General features: G+C 40.6%; 1 pseudogene; it reads right to left on the reverse strand.

Moving 5' to 3' along the window:
- Window positions 1-330: 330 nt before the first annotated feature.
- LOC130844334 (glucosamine-6-phosphate isomerase-like) overlaps window positions 331-22,168 on the reverse strand; it is a 32,115-nt pseudogene continuing 10,277 nt past the window's right edge.

Here is a 22,168-nt window from a genome sequence, read left to right on the forward strand (position 1 = left end):
ATGTATAGAATTTCCATCTTTAAAGTGACTTTTAAAATTTGTTACACAGGCAGATATTTCACTTCTGTGTCGTCTTATAGACTGACTACGTATAATAACATTTATTTGTAATTAAGATATTTAAACAGCTGATCAGTCATGAAAGCAAACTCCTAAGCCCTAATGTAAAATAGATACATTCCAAATATGGAGTGGTAAACATATAGATATTGAACTTTTAAAAATGACAATCTTAGAAATCCCCCGTTTCATCATATTGTGTAGCTGACATTCATCTACTTCTTATGAAAAGTATTCTGTTTATTCAAGCAGAATTTTGCTTCAATCCCTTCACGTTCTTTCTATCATGCTGTATAGGGGATCCACAAGTTTTCTGTGTACATACATTAAACCTTTAAGCAGTTCACAGTTTTAACCCTTAGTTCTAAAACAGCATCTTCATCATATACAAAATAGTTCAGGGATACTGCTGGAAAAGTGAAACCATCCACATGTGCCAGACTCCTTCCTCCATTGCCTTGTGCAGGACAAATGCCTTGTGTGTGTCTATTAGGAGGACCATTACCTCCAAAACACAGATCTATTTCTCCAGCTTCTTTATATTTTCTTTTCAAATGCATCACATTCTGCTTGTAAATCTGCAGCATTCCCATCAAAGATATGAGTATTCTTAAGATCTATGTCAATGTGTTTAAAAAAGTTACTCCACATGTAAGAATGGTAGCTTTCAGGGGAATTCCCTGGCGGTCCAGTGGTTAGGACTCTGTGCTTCCACTGCAGAGGGCCCGGATTTAATCCCTGGTCAGGGAACTAAGATCCCACGTGCCGCACAGCCCCCCCCAAAAAAATAATAATAATAATAATAATAGCTTTCAGGATGAGTGCTTGGAAATCCTACATATGCATGTTAGATATCTTCACATATTTAAAAGAAAGGTCTCAATTCTCATGATGTTCTGTTAGATTTTTTTCATAAAATACTGTAGGCATTCGGAACAGGCCTCCCCAAGATGTGCCACCTTGGCGTGTAGATTATTTGAGCAAAAGGCAATGAAGACTCTGAACTCAAGAGAAACTATTGCTCCTCCCTTAACTACCTAGATGAATATAACTGGGGACTTTTCCCAGAAAAAGAGTTATTCCCAGAGATACATTTTATCTAAGTGGCCCCATCTATATGGCAGGGTGGACATCTAATTACCAAACATCTGCTCTTCTTAACATCCTGTCAGTGGCCCTCCTGTCCTTGGAAGCTCCAGGCCCCTCTTCCACTCCTTAGCTCAGGATGGCTTATACACCTCATTTTACCTTCCTGTTTTTTTTTTTTTTTTTTAAATCTTTTTTTTTTTTTGGCACACGGGCTTAGTTGCTCCGCGGCATGTGGGATCTTCCTGGAGCTGGGATCAAACCCATGACCTCTGCATTGGCAGGCGGATTCTTAACCACTGCGCCACCTAGGAAGCCCCTACCTTCCTGTTTTGAAACCTCTCATGTATGTGAGGTCTCTGACCCTTTCATGTATGTGGGATTCTCATATGTACCAAATTAAATTTTTTAAAAAATTAATTAATTTATTGGCTGCGCACGGGCTTCCTCTAGTTGTGGTGAGCGGGGGCTACTCTGTTGCGGTGCTCGGACTTCTCATTGTGGTGGCTTTTCTTGTTGGAGCGTGGGCTCTAGGCTCATGGGCTTCAGTCGCTGTGGTACGTGGGCTCCGTAGTTGTGGGTCACAGGCTCTAGAGCACAGGTTCAGTAGCTGTGGCGCACAGGCTTAGTTGCTCCACAGCGTGTGGGATCTTCCCAGACTAGGGCTCAAACCCATGTCGCCTACGTTGGCAGATGGATTCTTAACCACTGTGCCACCAGGGAAGTCCCTAGAAAATTAAATTTTATTTTCTCCTGTTAATCTGTCTCATGTCAATTTAATTAATTCTTAAACCAGCCAGAAGAACCTAGAAGGGAAGAGGAAAGAAAGTGTTCTTCCTCCCCAGCAATACTAATGATGTTTATTAGTATACCCCGTGGACTAACAGACTCTTCTGATGCTAGAGCAACAGGAACCCCAGACAGCTCTTTCAGAGAGGAAAGTCACCTGTTTTATCTTGAGTTATTAGTTGACGACATATACAACACTAGCTTCTGAACTTGCAATTGTTCGTAGAGTAACTTGAGTGATGCTACAAACTTAGATGCAACATCCCAAACTCCATTCTATACAAAGAAATAGATGCCACTTCCTATGTTTTTAAATTAAACTATTCTGTTCTTAATCATGAGTACCAAGCTCTTTTGTGCTGGTATAGACATGTATTAACATGATAGCCAAAGATAATGACTCATTTGACAATGAACCAGATTTGGAGAGGCAATCTGCATGCCATTCATTACTAGAGTGCAATAAAATAACGATACTCACTTTGTATTTTCCTTTCATGGTGTCATTGCCAATAGAGGCCTGACATGATCCCATAGCCCATCTCTGAGGACTACTGCATTTTGAGACATGAATAATTTGCTGCAAGGAGTGTGATACGAATTGCTTCCATCTTATTTTTATTTCCCATATATATCGTGAAACACTTCCTTAAAAAGAGGCTCTCTTTGTCTACCTAAAATATTCTGATTCAAGGGCCTACCTGCCACACATAGTAGATGGCCTGGAAAGCAAGTTCAATTTCAAACACTTGGAACTGGGGCAAGGGGACCTCCTTTTCTCTCTGTTGGCACCCCTGCCAACCTTGCTGAAACACTATATTGAATTTCCTTAAAGCAAAGGAAAACAAAAGGCTTTTATATTGCCATGTATTTTTAAACTAATGGCTTCTTTTGCATAGTTCTATGTATTGCATAATTAAGAAGAAAAAAGACTATTCATGCTGCGAAGAAAATCCTTTTAAAAATGTTTTTGCAGCTTTTGGATCTCATTGTCCTCATTTTCAGATCTCATTGCCCTCCCAGTCCATCAACCTGCCCCCAAAGCATCTCAATAAAATGGTTTGATCCCCCAAAACATTTTTAATAAATAAATAAAATGTTGCAAACCTTGAAAGTACAGCATATCATGAAACTAACTTTTCTTTTCAGCGAGAAAAACAATTTTAAAAAGATTAAAGCTTAATATAGACACTAATAATTTTAGAAGTCTATGTATTAGGTTTCAATGAAGTAAAAAATACTCTGCAGTGATGGAAGTATGCCACACTTTATATTTTATCCATGCTCTTTACAAAGAATGTGACATCTTCAAAGATAGAATAGATAGAAAATGGAAGCATATGTTTAAAAAAAATGATCTGAGGCAGCTACAATCATCACATATGCTAAAATTTGGCTTGCTCTGCTCTTGTTAAAGGGCTCAGACAAATTTAAGCCCCACAGCATTTATATATCTCACATGGTCGAATAAATGTTCAAAGACAAACCATTAATAATATTAATAAATTGTCTCTCCATCTTAATATCCTCATTTGAAAAAAAAATCCTCAAAGCTAGAGGCATGTTAATAAAAATCAAAAGCCCAAGTACAAAAATCTTGAGCTTTGCCTGGTAACAACTTGGAATACCTACTGCAAGGAAACTGAGGCATAGCCTGTCAAATCTTTAAAAAAAAAACAGCTTGAAAAATATTTAGCAACCTTACCTGTACTTCCCTTTCATGGAGGGAAGCTTAAGTGACTTACGGATCATACCATTATTCCTATGAATCCTATTTCGAACTGTCACTAAATTGCACAGCTTGGTTCTTCCTGTTTAGGTACGATATGAAGGGACCTGTACTCATTTTCATCTCTATTTTATTTTTTTAATAAATAAATGAGCACACTGTGAGTAATTTTAAACATCGGGTGAACTTTTAATTTCTAGAGTTACAATTTCGAATGTAGTGTTTCCTACTGAGCAACTATTAATAGAAGGTAAATAACAGGTTTAAAAGAAATTATACTGTATGTAGTAGTTTTCTAAAGTTCTCATTTGGGGTGCTCATTAAATTGGTGGATTGTTGGGGAGTGTCATCTTCTAACTCAGTTCACTCAGCTCATTCTGGGAGGCAGGGAGCTCCTTTCTCTGAAAAGACGGCAGAAAACTTCACTCCAAGGCTATCATTTAGATAGCGCTGTAATATTGTTATAATATGTGACAGTTGTTTCCACATTTGTTAATTCATTTGATTCTCTTAACAACCCTAAACTAGTGAAAATAGACACAACTGTCCTGTGTTATAAGATTCCAGAGGTAAACTAACATGTGCAAGGATACAGAGCTACTAAGAGGTAGAGGCAAGCTTTGAACTACTAAATGTTGTGACTCCAAATCTCAAGCTCTTTTTATAATCTTAGAGTAAAATGTTCTAGATTCCCCCCCCCCCCCTTTTTTTTTTTTGGCTGTGCTGCTTGACTTACAGGATCTTAATTCCCAGACCGGGGATTGAACCTGGGGCACAGCAGTGAAGTCGTAGAGTCCTAACCATGGGACCACCAGGGAACTCCCTAGATTCTTTTTTATTAAATTGAGGTATAATAAACATAGCTTCAGTTGTACAACATAATGATTTGATATTTGTTTACACTGTGAAATCATCCCCACAATAAAAAGCTAGAGTCTTTCATAAGCAAAGACTTTCTTGTTGTGGCCAGCACCCTTCACCCCTCACCAAACCCTCCTCCTGGGCCTGAGTGGTGGCCTTCCTGGGTCACAAGGAAAAGAAGGGAAGATAGAGGCAAGTGTAAACTCATGATCTGCACTGAAATCTTGGCAGCTAGGTATGTGCTGTCACAGTTTTACCTCAAAGGAGTAAACTTTAGTAAAGTTTAAATAGATTAGGACCGTCTGTTGTACAATTCCTTCCCATCATCCCATCACCATAGCAACCCACATGACAAATAAGCAAAAGTTTACCAGGAAAGCTTACAAGAAAGTGCCAGCAAATGGAAACCTCCATTCCTAGTTCCAAAATTATTTCCAGGATCTCAGCTGGTGCTCAGTCTCCCTGCTTCCTGGCATCTTGTGACATTTAGCTCTTACCCATGAGCACTGGAAAAGTCCCAGATGCATTCCAATACTTTCAACATTTGGTGCCAAAGGTCTCACAGGGATTTTTTCATGACTTTCCCAATATCCAGCACCCATAGTTAAGAATGATGCTAACACTGCATAAATGCTACTGTTAAAAAAAAAGTTTCTGTCCTAATAGATTACACACAGTTCAAAAAGGATTGCCACTTATCACTGAATAGCCCTTATAATAATAATGAAAGACAAAATTTATTGAGCATTTTTTATATGCCAGGGAGTGTGCTATGAGCTTAACATGCATCCTGTTGTTTAATCCTTAGAGCCATGTCATGAGATAAGTATTACTCTTATCCCCGTTTTACAGATGAAGAAACCAAGTCCCAGAAAGTTAAAGTAGCTTGCCAAAGCTCACTTCATTTGTAAATTAAGGAGCTGAAATTTTCACCAAGACTTAGAGCAGGATGTTGGTTATAAAAGCATTGTTTAGGGAGACAAAAGGAAGGGCATATGGACCAAGGGGTGGTAGAAATAACCACTGACTTCCTTTCTTAAGCCTAAACCTGATTTTATTTATATAAAGCTTCCATGATTTGACAGGAAACAAATAAGGCTTAGGTACATCATGAACGGGCCCTAATTTTATTAGGATTGGGTAATTGATCAAATATTTGTTGTGCTGTTATGTAAATAATGCCCTAGGAGAACATCTTTTTCTGCCATGCAAATCAAATGCAGGAAGCTTTCAGGAAAAACATACAGTTTAGACCATGCTACAAAGTAGTTTCTTTGTACTGTAAAAGCAGGTAAGAGTAGATTGAGCCTTTTTTGGGGGGGGGGGGGGCGGGTAGTATGTTTATCTGTTTGTAATTGTGCTTTAATACCCATGAAACAGTTTTCATAGGTGGCCTTATTTTTGTGTCTAAAACCTTCACAATACTCGTACGTTATTTTTTCATTCATTTCAACCGGAGAGCTATGTCAGGGATTTTTCCCACGTGAAGCTACTGAAGTAGAAATAGCTGTTGGTCCTGTAGACACTTAGTGGGCCGTGACTCGGAGGGAGAATCCTCCAGTCCTGCGAAGAAATTGAAAGAGGAAGAGTTGCCCCTCACACACAAGCTTTGATGCATTATCTCTCTCTCTTTTTCCTCTGCTGAAAAGTAGCAAAGACCGTTTTCTGAAAAGTAGTAAAGGATGCCCAATCTGGGAACTTTCTTTTGGGTGCCTCTACTTGGTACTTTTTCTCACAGAAGAAAATAGAAACAAATAATCAAAGAAACTAACAAATGAAACTACATAGCTGAATTTCCTTATTTTTCCTTCATATATCATTTATAAAATTTAAATTTAGTTTATTAGTATAACATTCATTAAGTATACATTCACTCACAGATTTTTCTTTAGAGTGTATAATAGACCTTATTTTTTAGAGCAGTTTTAGGTTCACAGTCAAATTGAGTGGAAGGTACAGAGATTTCTGATATACCTTCTGGCTCCACATGTTCATAGCCTCCAAAATTATCAGCATCCCCAATCAGAGTGGTACTTTTGTTACAATTGATGAACCTACAGATACATCATTATCACTCAAAGTCCGCGGTTTACACTTGAGTTCACTCTTATTGCTATACATTCTATGAGTTTGGACAAATGTATAATGACACCTATCTACCCTTACAGTATCATACAAATTAGTTTTGTTGCCATAAAAATTCTCTGTGCTCTGCCTATTCATCCCTCCCTACCCCTCAACCTCTGGCAACCACTGATCTTTTTACTATTTCCATGGTTTTGCCATTTCCAGAATGTCATATAATTGGAGTCATACAGTATGCAGACTTTTCAAATTGGCTGCTTCCACTTAGTAATATGCATTTAGGATTTCCCCACTTGTTAACGGTTTGATAGCTCATTTCTTTTTACCACTAAATAATATTCCATTATGTGGATGTACCACAGTTTCATTTAACCAGCCACCTACTGAATGATATTTTGGTTGCTTCCAAGCTTTGGCAGTTCTAAGTAAAGCTGCTCTAAACATTCAACTGCAGGTTTTGTGTGGATGTAAGTTTTCAACTCCTTTGTGTAAATACCAAGGAACATAACTGCTGGACCTTGTGGTAAGAGTATGTTTAGTTTTGTAAGAAACCATCAAACTGTCTTCCAAAGTGGCTATACTATTTTTCATTCCCACCAGCAATGAATGAGAGTTCCTGTTGCCCCACAGCTTTCCCAGCATTTGGAGTTGTTAGTGTTCTGGATTTTGGCCATTCTAATAGGTGTGTAATGGTATCTCGTTGTTGTGTTTGTTTGTTTGTTTAAAGAAATAAATTTATTTATATTTATTTTTTGGCTGTGTTGGGTCTTTGTTGCTGTCTGTGGGCTTTCTCTAGTTGCGGTGAGCAGGGGCTACTCTTTGTTGCGGTGTGTGGGCTTCTCGTTGCAGTGGCTTCTCTTGTTGTAGACCACAGACTCCAAGTGCGTGGCCTTCAGTAATTGCAGCATGTGGGCTCAGTGGCACTCGGGCTCTAGAGTGCAGGCTTAGTAGCTGTGGAGCACGGGCTTAGTTGCTCTGCGGCATGTGGGATCTTCCTGGCCCAGAGCTCGAACCTATGTCCCCTGCATTGGCAGGTGGATTCTTAACCACCGGGCCACCAGGGAATTCCCTCATCGTTGTTTTAATTTGCATTTCCCTGGTGACATATGATCTTTTTTTCTTATTTGCCATTTGTATGTTTCTTTCATGAGGTATCTGTTAAGGTCTTTGGCTCATTTTTAAATTGGGTTATTTATTATTTACTGTTGAGTTTTAAGAATTCTTTGTATTTTTTTAAATAAATAAATTTATTTACTGATTTATTTGTTTATTGGCTGCTTTGGGTCTTTGTTGCGGCACATGGGCTTCCTCTAGTTGCTGCGAGCGGGGGCTACTCTTCATTGTGGTGAGCAGTCTCCTCATTGCTGTGGCTTCTCTTGTTGCGGAAAGTGGGCTCTAGGCGTATGCGCTTCAATAGTTGTAGCACACAGGCTCAATAGTTGTGGCTCACGGGCTTAGTTGTTCCGTGACTTGTGGGATCTTTCTGGAGCAGGGCTCGAACATGTGTCCCCTGCATTGGCAGGCTAATTCTTAACCACTGCACCACCTAGAAGTCCAAGAATTCTTTGTACATTTTGGATAATAGTCCTTTATCAGATATATCCTTTGCAAATATTTTCTCCCAGTCTGTGGCTTGTCTTTTCATTCTCTTGATAGAATCTTTCACAGAGCAGAAGTTTTTAATTTAATGAAATGCAGCTTATCAATTATTTCTTTCATGATTCATGTCTTTGATGTGTATTTAAAAAGCCATTGCCAAATCCATGGTCATCTAGATTTTCTCCTATGTTATCTTCTTGGAGCTTTATAGTTTTGTGTTTTACATTTAGATTTGTGATTCATTTTGAGTTTATTTTTGTGATGGGTATAAAGTCATTTTTTTTTTTGCATGTGGATGTCTAGTTGTTTCAGCACCATTTGGTGAAAAGACTATCTTTGCTCCATTGTGTTGCTTTTGCTCCTTTGTCAAAAATTAGTGAGATATATATATATATATGTGTATATATATATCTTTTAAAATTGAAGTATAGTTGATTTACAATGTTGTATTAGTTTCTGGTATACAAAGTGATTCAGTTATACATATATATGTATGTATATATAAGTTTTCATATTCTTTTTCATTATGCTGTATTACAGGATATTGAATATAGTTCCCTGCTCTATACAATCAGACTTTGTTGTTGTTGTTTTTTAACAAATTTATTTATTTATTTATTGGCTGCATTGGGTCTTCAATGCTGCACATGGGCTTTCTTTAGTTGTGGCGAGTGGGGGCTGCTCTTCATTGTGGTGCGTGGGCTCCTTATCGCGGTGGCTTTTCTTGTTGCGGAGCGTGGGCTCTAGGTGTGTGGGCTTCAGTAGTTGCGGCACATGGGCTCAATAGTTGTGGCTCACAGGCTGTAGAGCACAGGCTCAATAGTTGTGGCACACGGGCTTAGTTGCTCCGTGGCATGTGGGATCTTCCTGGAGCAGAGAACGAACACGTGTCCCCTGCATTGGCAAGCAGATTCTTAACCACCGTGCCACCTAGGAAGTCCTAGACCTCGTTGTTTATCTGTTTTATATGTAGTAGTTTGTGTCTGCTGATCCCATATAGTTCCATGAACTATATTTATGTGTGTTTATTTCTGGGCTCTCCATTTTGATAAAATCCCAGGAGATTAGAATCTGGTCAAAGAGTCACTCCTGAAGGCAGACCTTGTTAAGAACAGAATGATCTGGTATGTTTCAAAATGGTTTCCTTTCCCCTCCCCTGCCAGGGGAGACCCTGGTAGAGTTCCAAGAGATAAAACTATAAAAGGGTGGGGTTCTCCAGATAATTATGTTCTCTGGAGTTTTTGTCTCTCAGACTTGTCCACATTGAGCTTCCAGCAATTTGTCAATTACTGTTCCGGTTTCCCTATCCTAGCACTGGTTCCTGAGGAGGTTTCTGCTCTGGTAAGTTATAACTCCTTGTATCCACCTACTGGTCTCTCCAATTTGGGAGGCAGTGGTTTGCCCTGTGACTTCATTTCTCTAATGAATCGGAGAAGAGTTGTTAATTTTTCAGTTTGTTCAGCTCTTTCCTCGTTGTTAAGATGAAGTGCAAACTCCAAGCTTCTTATGTGCAGGATCTGAAACCAGAAGTCCCCATACCGCTTTTAGAAATGAGAAATACCGATATTAGAACCTGTTTCCTTTCTTCTTTCTATCTGTAGATTTGTAGCAGCCATAATCATCAGTGAAAGAATTTATTCATAGAAGAATCCGAATGTATGTAAGTTAATCTTACTATGTAAAAAGACACACAGTTTACATGTTGGATGCTATGATTTGAGATATTACAACACAATAAACTGACGTGGTTTGAATATTGGCTTTACCATATATGGCCTATATGGTCTTGAGCAAGATATTTAACCTATTTGAGTTTGTTTTACATTCTTTTAAAAAATGGATAATATATATAAGTATAAAAATAAAATATAAATATTTTAAATAGGTAAATAAAATAGCATATAAAAATATAAAGTTGAAAATACATAAAAATAAAATAAAATAAAAAGGATAATAGGGACTTCCCTGGCAGTCCAGTAGTTAATACTCTGCTTCCACTGCAGAGTGTGGGTTTGATCCCTGGTCCCTGTGGGTTCAATCCCTGGTCAATGAACTAAGATCCTGCATGCTGTGTGGTGTGGCAAAAAAAAAAAAGATAATAGTGCTTGTATACATAAAAGGGTTAAAAGACATAGGGTAGAAAGACATAGCAGTCCCAAGATGTCTATACCTTGAAAAGCCTGCTTGCAAGGCTGGCCTTTGTCTGGCACCTGGGAAATTGGATTTGAGTGTGTGAGAGGAGGTGTTTCCACCATTCTCTTATAAGAGTGGCTCATTTTGCTTTAACTGTTTGTGCAAATGGTATGGTGTATGCTGGACACCTGTTTTCCTTCCGAGAGTCTGGAATTTTAGTACATGCTAGGCAGAGAGTGCCTATATCAGCAGTCCCAGTAAAAATTCTAGGCACCGAGTCTCTAATGAGCTGCCCTGGTAGATACCATCTTACATGTGTTGTCACAGCTTTTTGCTGGAGTCCTGTGTGACTCTACTAGGAGAGGACTCTTGAAAGCTTGTGGTTTCTTCCAAACTTCACCCCAACCACCTTTTCCCTTTGCTAATTTCTCTTTGTATCTATTTATTGTAATAAATCATAGCCATGAATATGACTATAAGCTAGCTTTGTGAGTCCCCCTAGCAAATCATCAAACTTGGGAATGGACTTGGGACCCCTCACACAGCCTCCTTTACCAGGTTTTTCCAAGTATTAAATGTAATTACAGTTAGCATAATATTATGGTAATAAATAATAATAAACACTGATAAATGAGAGATGTGAGTATTATTTATCTTGTGATAACCTGGTAGATTTGAGTCTTATGCTAAAGGACATGGGAGAGAAAAATGGCACTAACTACCACTGAACTTTCTGAATACTTTTCAAAGTGAATTCCCTTAAAATAATTACAAATAAGTACTGAGTTTTTATTTATAATAGAACAATGCTGTCTACTGCTTAGACCCTTCTACTAGACTTGAGTCAATGAAAACTTACACATAATAGCCTGGTATATTCTCAGATATTTTTGTGCGCTGGGGGAAGGAGAGTGGGGAGGAAGGAGCATTGTACCATGCTGAGTCTTTGAGAAAATAATTTGTCCTAGCCACTTCCTGTGTTTAAAGAATTGTAATGTATTAGTGTCTGACAAGAGCCCATTTGAGATCAAGAAATGAAGACAACAGGATGTACTTTTTTTCTTGTCAAGGTAGAACACTCACACCTGGCTAATCAACTAGAAAGTTTGATTTTTGCATGCCTTAAGAAGAAAAGGTCCTAGATGGTTTTGGGGTTGTATTCTGTAGTTTTTACTTACCCTGGCTAGGTCTCTACATGCAAAGTGAAGTTCTTCTGCTGGATCTCCCGGCTTTCAACCACCTGCATTGTCATGTTTATCAAAAATAGAGGAAAGCTTGAAGCCATATGTATGTTTTGGTTACTGCTCCAGCTCATATGCTCAGTGACATGAAAGACTGCCAGGTGCATGTGGGGCCTTGTGCAAGAAAGCGCTTTGCAGCAGGTCCAGGCTGAGGTGTGAGCAGCCCTGTCACTTGGGCCATATGATCCTGCAGACCCCATGGTGCTGGGGATATCAGTGGTAGGAAAAGATGTTGTATGGATTTTGTGGCAAACCCGAGTGGGAGAATCACAATTCAGGGCCTTGGGAATTGGGAGCAAGGCCATGCTATCTGCAGTAGAAAATCACATCCCTTTAAACCTGTAGTAGAGCCAGAAAGCCTGTCAGTGGTCACCAAGTGACCATGCAGTGAAACATCACATCATGAGCTGCGGCCAATCAACCAAGTCATAAGATAGGCAATCCATCATACAAAAAGGTGCTACATCCAGAACTGAGCATGAGCAGGACCAGAGTGCACAAGTAAGCTGCACGAACAGTGGCCCAGACACCCTCATGGTACCTCCCACTGTTGCTCCAGTGCCCCTCCTCGGCTCACACACAGCTGTATGGGGGATTGTGCGTAACCAACTGAAGGAGGAGAAAAGAGTCCAGGTTTGCTTTGCAGATGTGTCCATTCTGAATGTGAATGCAAGATGGAAATGGCCGGTGGCTTCTCTACAGTCCCCTCAGAAGTGGCCTTGAAAGACAATGGAAATAGAAAATCCTCCAGTGGGTAGAGTGTTGAGTGTTGAGCACTCGGTCATCTGTTTTGTGTGGGAAGAGAAGTAGCCTGAGGTTAGAATATATATGAACTCATGGGCACTGGCAAATAGCGTGGCCAGTTGGCTGGTGATCTGGATCGAAGGATAAATAAGATTGGAACTTTGCAGACAAGGAGGTCTGGAGTAGAGGCATGTGGATAGATACAGGAGTGTGCATCAAATGTTGACATCCGCCAGAGAGAATCTACAGAAGAGACACTAAAGAACCAGATAGACAAGATGACGGACCAGTTGACTGACAGCCAGCCCCTGTCATCGGCTACCCCAGCGCCGCCATGATGGACACATGAATCAAGTGGCTGTGGTAGTGGGGATGGAATCCACGTAGGTAACAAGCATTGTTGATTCCCACTTACCAAGACTGCCACTGCAGATTGCCACTGCTGAATGTCCACTTGCCAACAACAGAGACTGCAGAAGAAATTAACTATATTGGGCCCCTTTTATCCTGCAAGGGCCAGCAGTTCATTCTCAAGAATAGACACATATTGTAGGTATGGGTTTGCCTTTTCCTGCATTCTGGGCCTCAGCTATAACCACTCTCTGAGGGCATACAAAGTGTTTAACTCACTGGTATGGAATCTCGTGTAACTTTGTATCAGACCAGGGACTCACTTTACAGCAAAGGAGATGTGGGAGTGGGTCCCTGACCCTGGAAGCTGCTACACTGAGACAGTGTTGCAATAGCCTGCTGAAGGCACAGCTTGACACCAGCTCCGAGGCACTATACTCTGGGAGGATAGCCTGTGCTGGAGTTCTCCACTGGAACTTGCTCTAAACTCATTCCTGTAGCTTTGACATCGTAGAGTCTGATGAATCACATAGCCCAGCAGCAGGGCTGCTAGCACCACAGCTTGGATTTGATGCAGAGCTTTTTTCCTACTCTGGGCCTCACTCAAGGCCGGCAGCCTGTTGTGTCACCCCAAACATGAGCCAAAGCCATATCTCTAGGTGTGGAATGTGTTGCCTTCAGAGCCCAAAGAGGCCCAGCAGGCAAAGTGCTGCCTTCTTCTTGATAGGAGACAAGATGCAATAATCAATCTTTTACTTTGGAGGGATATGCTGGTATACTCCTTACTATTGGACACCTTGAATTTTTGTAGATATGGCAAACCCTGAATCTTCACAGGGTTTCTGTCTCATTTTCTGGATCACACGGATCTTAGCAAGGCCTCTGAACTGCTAGCCATTTCTTGCTCATCCAGCCCAAACAACACATTGCCACGAGTGTGATGGCTCTATGTAATGTTCTGTGGGAGGCCCACGTGTTCCAGATCTCTTTGGACTATAATGTGACAGAAGGAGAGTTAATATATCCCTGGGGAGAAACTGAAAAAAAATATATTTTTGTCTACTACATGTGAATTCAAACGGTTTCTGGTTCGTCTTTTCTGATTGAAAGAAAAGAACACATTTGCAAAATCAGAATCAACTTCTGAGTTGCCATTGTCCCAACTATTGAAAAAGTTTACAATAATTTATATTGAAATATTTTCTAAGTGTTTACAAATAGCGTTTTTCTCTGGGATTTTTGCAGGTGGCCTATACAATGTATGTACAGGTAGTATAAGTGTATAGCACAAGTTTGCTGGAATATGGCTTTCTAGGGAAAACACAATACTGTCTAGAAATTAAAGGGTTACAGATACTTGGTAACCACAGCCAAAGCTGAAGTAGAGTATGGACAGGAATATTTATGAAAGTAATATAAAAATGATCATGCACACAAGCTTGATCCATGCAAAGATATTTTGATATTCTTCCAGACTGGAGGAAGAAAGAGACTTCAGCTGCTGGCTCAGTTACCTTTCCAAGTGGGGTTTTATTGATTTAGACCTCAGAGGTTGAGACTTGTCTCAGAAATCAAGCTAGATCATCATCTGTACTTACAACTGATATTGCTGGGTACATGTGTCCAACAGAAGCATCTACCAAAATCTATTGAAAGGTCCTCTTCAGTCTATATTCCTGAGGCCATATTAATCTCCTCTATCAAAAATATCACATCTGGCTTGGTATCTGTGATTAGACTGCTGTTTGGTTGAGTTTTCAGTAGTCTGCAATCATCCTACTACATTCATTCCACAGGTGACAGACCAGTGAATTAAAGAAGATGTGATAATGACCACAATCCCTAAATCCTTCAGGTCTTAAGATGCAAAATTGTTTGTTTCTTAATAAGGAGATATGGACAACATCTGCAGCCTCAGAAAGTTCAAAGAAGTCTAAGGAATCAAAGTCTTTGGGGGTGTCTGCCCAGATGTCCCAGCCTACGTGTCCGAGTCCCTCGTCAGGACTGTGACCTTGACATAACAGAGTTTCCTTTGTTAGGATTTTAATCATCTCTGAAGTTCAGCTTTTCTATTAAGACCTAGACTTGGACCTTGACTTTTTCTACTTTCCAGCTGCAGGAGATGAGAGTCTCTCTGCAACCAAAGAGGCCGTCCTCCTTTCACATCTGGCTTTCAACTCCTTGTTTCTTACCTTCATTTATTTTCTGTCTTTCTGTAACACAACAATGGTCCTTAACAGTAGCCATCCAATACTGTTATCCTTATAGCTTTTACTTCCTCCATGTGTTTCAAACGCCAGATTCATCACACCTGCTAGTGTGTTCCCTTTCATAGATCCACCTGCTCAATTCACCACCAGTGAAAGTTTATGACAGAGATGATCTGTACTTCACTGATGGAGTCCTTATCTCCAGTCTGAGCAGCGAGTGATCTGGCTCTAAACCCCATCTTATCCTCTGCTCTTTCAGACCTTTCCTGGTACAGTTCAGGTTCTCCACAAGCTGAGACAGAGTTTGGGTTGCAAGGTATTTGTTGGGGTCAACATTTTTGCAAGGAAAGGGAAGCAGAGGGAGAAATTTATCTGTGTTGTAGGCCTGACAAAGTTTCCAGCAACTCAGGGGGCACTGTTGGAGTGAATTTGCCTTTCATAGTTGTCCTTCATTGGGCCACATGGGTAGGCCTTTATAACACTTGTCTATCAGTCACCAAATGAAAGCTGCCCCCCGGAGGCCCTTAGATGAGGTGGCTGTCTGCAGCTAAGGCAGACCCTGGGGGACTGATAGCTGGAGGCTCTCTGCTGATTGCAAGACTTGAAGGGGGGTCTGGGCAGTGTCTCTCTGCTACAGACTCATCTTTCTTCATGCACTGCCCCCAAACCCCTCTCTCTTCCGTTCACTTTTACTCTTTTCTCCTCTCTTTCTCCTTACTCTGCAAAATCCTAGCCTGCCCTCCAGCACCTCCCTCCCCCCACCCCCTGTCCTGCATCTCCAAGAGCTTAGTCCTAGACAGTAGTGGGAGAACCATTTCTTTATTTTGTCACTTCCTTCTTTTAGTGGCTGCTAGGTCTGAGCTGGGTTAAGATTGAATTGGAGGGCAGAAAGGTTTTAAAAATAATTCCTTACATTTGCGTAGGATTCACAAAGCCTTTCAAATACATTCTTGGATTTTACTTCTCATAACTGCTCTGTGAAGAAGCTAGCATTATTCTCATCTTGCAGATGAAGAATCTGAGGTATAGAGAGGTTATGTGACTTACCCAGTCCATACAGGTCCTATGGAGTGTTAGACCCAGGTCTTCTGATCCCAAATCCAGAGCTTTGGCTGCTATGCCTTAGCTACCATATTTACCTTGCAGTGGGAAGACTGAGAAAAAGACAAGCAATTATTTGCACAAAGATGCTAGGAGCTAGTAGTATGCTGGTACCAATTCTGGAAACCAGTGTTGGGGGCGGGGGGGTGGTTCCTACAGACCACCAAGCACTTTTCAGACATGCTGTCATGGGGGTCCTGCAATTCAACTCAATTCTGCCACTACCTACCTAAAGACAGTGTCATATTCCACAGGCTAAGGGCTCAGTCCTATAAGACTCTCCCCCACCCCCCCACTTCAGGTGCCCATGACAAGTCCAGTTTGTCACCTGGGCTTCTGACTGGCCAGTTACAGATTGGAGGTTCCCACAACCCCCACCTTCGTTTGGATTAATTTGCTAGAGGGGTTCACAGAACTCAGAGAAACATTTTACTTTATGTTTCTAGTTTATAATAGAAAAAGAATATAACTCAGGAGCAGCCAGAAGGAAGAAATGCACAGGGACGATGTGGGGAAAGGGTGAGAAGCTTCCATGCTCTCCCCCGAGCTCACCACTCTCCAAATCTCCACGTGTTCACTGATGTGGAAGCTCTCTGAACCTTGTCTGGTTTTTTTTTTGTTTTGGGTTTTTTTTTTTAATTAATTAATTTATTGGCTGAGTTGGGTTTTCATTGATGGCTTTCTCTAGTTGTGGCAAGCGGGGGCTACTCTTCATTGCAGTGCAAGAGCTTCCCATTGTGGTGGCTTTTCTTGTTGCGGAGCTTGGGCTCTAGGTGTGTGGGCTTCAGTAGCTGCGGCACACGGGCTCAATAGTTGTGGCTCACAGGCTCTAGAGCGCAGACTCAGTAGTTGTGGCGCACGGGCTTAGTTGGTCTGTGGCATGTGGGATCTTCCTGGAGCAGGGTTCGAACCTGTGTCCCCTGCATTGGCGGGTGGATTCTTACCCACTGTGCCACCAGGGAAGTCCCGAACCCTGGAGGCTTCATTATATAGACATCGTTGATCAAAGCATTGGTCATTGATGATTGATTCAAACTCCAGCCCCTCTTCCCTTCCCCAAGTTAGGTAGGGTGGGATTTAGTTTCAATCCTCTAATCACACGGTTGGTTCTCCAGGATAGCAGCCCCCATCCTTAGGTTTGGTCCCAAAGTCACTAACATAACAAAAGACACTCATTCTTATCACTTAGGAAATTCTAAGGGTTTCAGGAATTCTATGTCAGGAACAAGAAGAAGACCAAATATTTATCTCTTATTATAAATCACAATATCACAGCTATGGTTAGGTAGGTGATTTCTGTCTCATTTCTAGGACCCACCAGCTGGATGTTGGTGACATACTGGGGAGAATGAACTGGTATAAAGGGTACAGTCTGATCCTGATAATCTTTGTATCTATGTTCTCTTCCCAGGGCCAACAAAAATCGCTATGTACCGTGTGGAAATGGAAAGAAAGCATTCTCTTTCTTCTTCTCTGCTTTCACACTCATCCTCTTACTGTCTCTTTTCCACAGAGCAGCTGGAGTGACCCATCATAAACTATGAGTATAAGTCAGATCATGATGCTGCCCTCCTGAAAACCTTCTGGTGGCTTCCCACAACTCTTAGATGACAACTCAAAGTCCCTTCTGTGGCCTCCAAGCCTGTACGTGGTTTGACTCCAGGATGCCTGCGGAATCTCCCAGCACTCTCTCCCTTATTTACTTCCCTTCAACCACGGTGGCCTCCTAGCTGTTTCTCAAACACATGGAGTACATTCCCTCTTCTGGGCCTTTGCATTTCCTGTTCTGTTTTCCTGGAAAACTCCCCAGATGCTTGCATGGCTCACTCCTTCACTCCATTCTGGCACTTTTTCAAGTGTCTCTTTCTCAGCTTTCCCTCCCTGCCCTCTGCCAAACAGCCTCCCCATTGCTTTCTTTCTTTTGCTGCATTTTTCCTTCTGGCACTTATTACAGTGTGACATTATAACATGTAATTATTTGTTTACTTGTTTATTGTCTCCCTCCCCCACCTCAGTGAGAACGCTAGTTCCACGTGGCAGACACTTTGTCTATTTTGTTATGTCTCCAGCTCCTGGAACAAGGCCTGGCATATAGAGGGAACTCAATATAGATTTGTTGAATAAATGAATGCACCCTCAGTTTTCTTTCTCTCTTTTTCTTTGTAAGGAATCATGAATTCCTGTTCTTAATTCACCACTTGGAACTATGGTGAATTATTTATTCTGAGAGGTATAGTTTTTACTCAAAATATTAATCAGAAAAATATATAAACTTCCATCTTCTTCATTTTTAAGTTCCGGTTGCTTCTGTTACATTTAAAGCAGCCAAGATCCCCTATTCCAAATAGAAATACATGGGCTTGACCTCCAAAGCTTTTATGGTCAATTCTGCCTGTCATTACCAGGTCCAGTCATTTCCTGCTACAACTTAGCTCAGGGGTTCTTAACATGGAGCTGCTGAACCTCAGTGAAACTAACGGATGAGATTCTGGGGACTTAAGCATATCCTGAAGTTGAGTCAGTATTGTGTGTGCATTTTTCTGGATTATAAGGGAGACCCAACCCCTCCTATGGAGGTTAAGAACTCCTCAAATCATGACACTTGTCACCCTTAACCATGCCTTCATCCACTCTTTGTTGCCAATATAGGACTATTAATTGGGCAGAGGCTTGAGGAGTAGCAGAGGCCTGAATTTCTCCCTTTTCTTCCCTAAGAAAGTATAAACACACACACAAAAATATAGTTACTGTAAATATTCGCTGTAAATACTAAAGGAGGAAAGCCTAAGATTAGATCTAGCAGTCCATCTCTCCTCCAAGCCACCTCCAGTTCTGTATGGAATGATATGTCATGCACGTTTATACGTGTTGATGTCCATCCACCCATCCATCCAAAAACTTCCCCACAGCATGTCATTCTCAAATGAGAGAGACACATTCTGTCTTCTCTTCAGATTCTAACCCCAGTGACATAATTCCATTTTCAAATACACTGTTGGTATGGCTTTCTTCCCTGTTATCTTTAGTGCAATTCTGATCATGGACATTAAGAATAATTCCTCCAGTACCAATTTCATAACATTGTTCAACACACTTTTGGGGATGGTTAATGTTCGCCGGTAAAAGTGAAAATGAATAAAAGATACTGCTTTTTCCTGCAATGAAAACAACTTTATTTTTCCTGTTTAATGAAGTAATCATTGATATACAAATTCACATTTTACTAAATATGGAAAAGTCAGTTGAAATCAATTCTAGTCTTGCCTAGAGGCCATTGCTAGTGATTTTCTGGTGTATTTATTTCCAGACTTTTTCAGCTTTCTCACACACGTATACAAATTTATTTTTACAAAAATGGAATTATACCACACATGCTATTTTAGAGTTTGCTTTTCCATTTCATATATGATGGCTGTCTTTTATTAAACACGTTTGCATTATTATTTAATGGCCACAGAGTAGCTAATGTATTGACTAAATGATTTTAAAAACAACCTCCCATTGATGGACATTTAGATCATTTCCTTTTCCCCATTCTCCATATCTAAACAGTGCTGGGTGAACATCCTTGTAAAACAATCATGTGCACTTGTCTGATTATTTCTATAGGATATAGTTTAAGTTTTGGTCTTTTTTTCTGTAAAACAAGAATTTGAATTGGATGATCTCTAAGATGCTTTTTAAGAATTCAAATTCTGAAAGATATCTTGTTATAATTTGATTTCTTGCTTTTCCATAATCATTTCTTACTCATTCCAGATAGGAAATATCTATGTTATTTTTAAAACAATTGAAATTAATTCAATTAAAAGAAAAGAAACTTCAACTTTTAAAGATCACTTACGATTCACTTAGCAATATGTTTTAGTGCTGAATTATTCTAGTCACCAGTTATCTTTCTGCCTAGTTTAAACCTGATATTGCCATGTAAATGTATTTAACTAATCTTATTCACCAGTGGAGACTCTCTGAACCTTCTCCTGGAGAATAATGCTCATTATATACACTTTCAAGTTTTAACAGTTAAAGCTTTCTCTTCTATAAGTGTAATTCTAGCTTTTCTTGGAGAACAGAGAGGTTGAATTGATAAGATACTCGTTATTATAGTTAAAGAGAGCTATTACTCTTTTTGTGCCTAAATTAAGGGAGATTATACAAAACAACTTGCCTATACTCTTCTTTGTTCACGTCCTGAAAGCGAGAGAAAGGCTAAGCGACTGCTCCAGAGCAGGAGAAACTGAAGAAACGTGGCAGGCAAAGGCTATGGATGATCCTAAATTGGATCCTGGATTCAGACTGGGGGGAAATCTGTATGTGACATTGTTGGCTAACTGGCAAAGTTAGAATACAGACTGCGTACACTACAATTTCTGAATTTGATCATGTTGTTGTTGTTGTTGTTACAAAAAAAAAAGAAAACAAACAAAACTCTGTTTCCATGCGATGCACAATGAAGTAGTTAGGAGTCGAAGGGAATGATGCCTGCCATTTATTTTCAAATGATTCAGAAAAAATATATATGTAACTGTGTAGATAGAGGAAATGTGACAGAGTGTTAACAACTGATGAATGTAAGTGAAGAATATACAGGAGTTCCTAATATTCTTACAACTCCTGTAAGTTTGAAATGATTTCAAAACGAAAAGCAAAAAGGAAAAAAAAACAAAAAACAACCCTTTAGGGCATTTTTTTTTTCCTTTCTGAGAAACCTTTTTCACAATTTATGTATTGGGGGTAGTGCAGGGTGGGATGTGACCAAACCCAAAGACCAGACAGTTAGAGCTGTAAAATTTCAGTCAAATGTGCGGTCAGGCCTTTTCCTCCATTATGTGTCACACAAAATTTGTTATGTACTGAAAGGGAGCCAAGGAAAAGGTAACAGTACAAACAAATTTTAGAAAGACAAAGACATTTACGTGTAAAAGGAAGAATGAGTCACTGTCTTCCTCAACAGGTTTTCTTTAACTTACTATGAAAATTTAAGTCCACAGAAAAATAGAATTAGTGAAATAAACACCTATCAATCCACAGCGTGAACAACTGTTAATATACAGTCACTTATGTTTCATTATTATTTTTTGCTAACTTTTTGAAAGATGTGACATTTCCAGCCTAATCCTTCAGTGGGAAGCTCTAAAAATAGATGCGTCGTGTTATTATTAGTCCTCCAGCAGAATGACTTTTTAACTTGAGAGTTAGCATGAGACATGAAGTTTAAATGCCTTCACAGGCAGAGGGGAACAAAGGAAGAAAAGTCCTGTCACGACCAATTAATCCTCCTTTTCCCTTGTCCCGTCAGAATCCAACCCCAAACCTAAATCCGTGGAAATAACTTTTCAAACCAGAGTTTCAAAGAGGGGCTCCCCACGCCCCGCTGCAAACAGCCTGAGCCTTGTCTAAGCAGCCGGCAGCGGGTGGCCCGGGGCCTGGAAGAGAGATGCAGCCCGCAGAGCTCCGCGACCGGCTGGAACGTGTCGGCACAAACCGCCGGCTCTCTCACCTTCTCACCTACTCTCTTTCCGCCCTGCGTGCGTCAGCGCCCCTCGGCGCAAGCCGGAGCCACAGCGCTGCTGACAGTGTTGTTTCCTGTGTGAATGAAAGTGCAAAAGGACGGCGGGATGACTGGTCGTCCTGTCACACGGGTAACACCTAGGGTCTGGCTTTAGGAAGCATCCTTGGTTCATTGCCCTGCCTCGTAAAGCCTGAGCCCGAGTGAGTGAGTGGCGTGCTCTCCGGAGCTTGGGGGATAGATGCTGCCTTTGGCTGCACCACATGTGAACATCCACGGCTTCTCGTTTTCAGCTTGTCACTTCGGTCTGTCCAGGTTGAATCCCTTTAGCTGTTCACACCATACTAAGATTAGGAGCTCTTGGGATCGCTATGCTGGAAGGAAGGTCAAGGTCATTGATGCCAGCGCCCAGCCAATTAATAGTCAATTGTCCTTCATACTATTGCTTATGTGGCGTGGTTAAGAGCAAGAGTCCCTGGGTTCAAATTCCTATCACCTACTAGCTGTGTAATCTCACAGATTACTTAGCTGCTCTGTCTTAGTTCCCTCATCTGTAAAGTGTGAATGATGATAGTATTTACCAGGGTACTTACATGAAGATCAGCAGAAGTTATCTATATCTATATATCTCTATCTCTATCTCCGTATCTCTGCCGCTATCTGTAAAACA

Source organism: Hippopotamus amphibius, chromosome 2 (genome assembly GCF_030028045.1).
Source record: "Hippopotamus amphibius kiboko isolate mHipAmp2 chromosome 2, mHipAmp2.hap2, whole genome shotgun sequence".
Taxonomy (NCBI): domain Eukaryota; kingdom Metazoa; phylum Chordata; class Mammalia; order Artiodactyla; family Hippopotamidae; genus Hippopotamus; species Hippopotamus amphibius.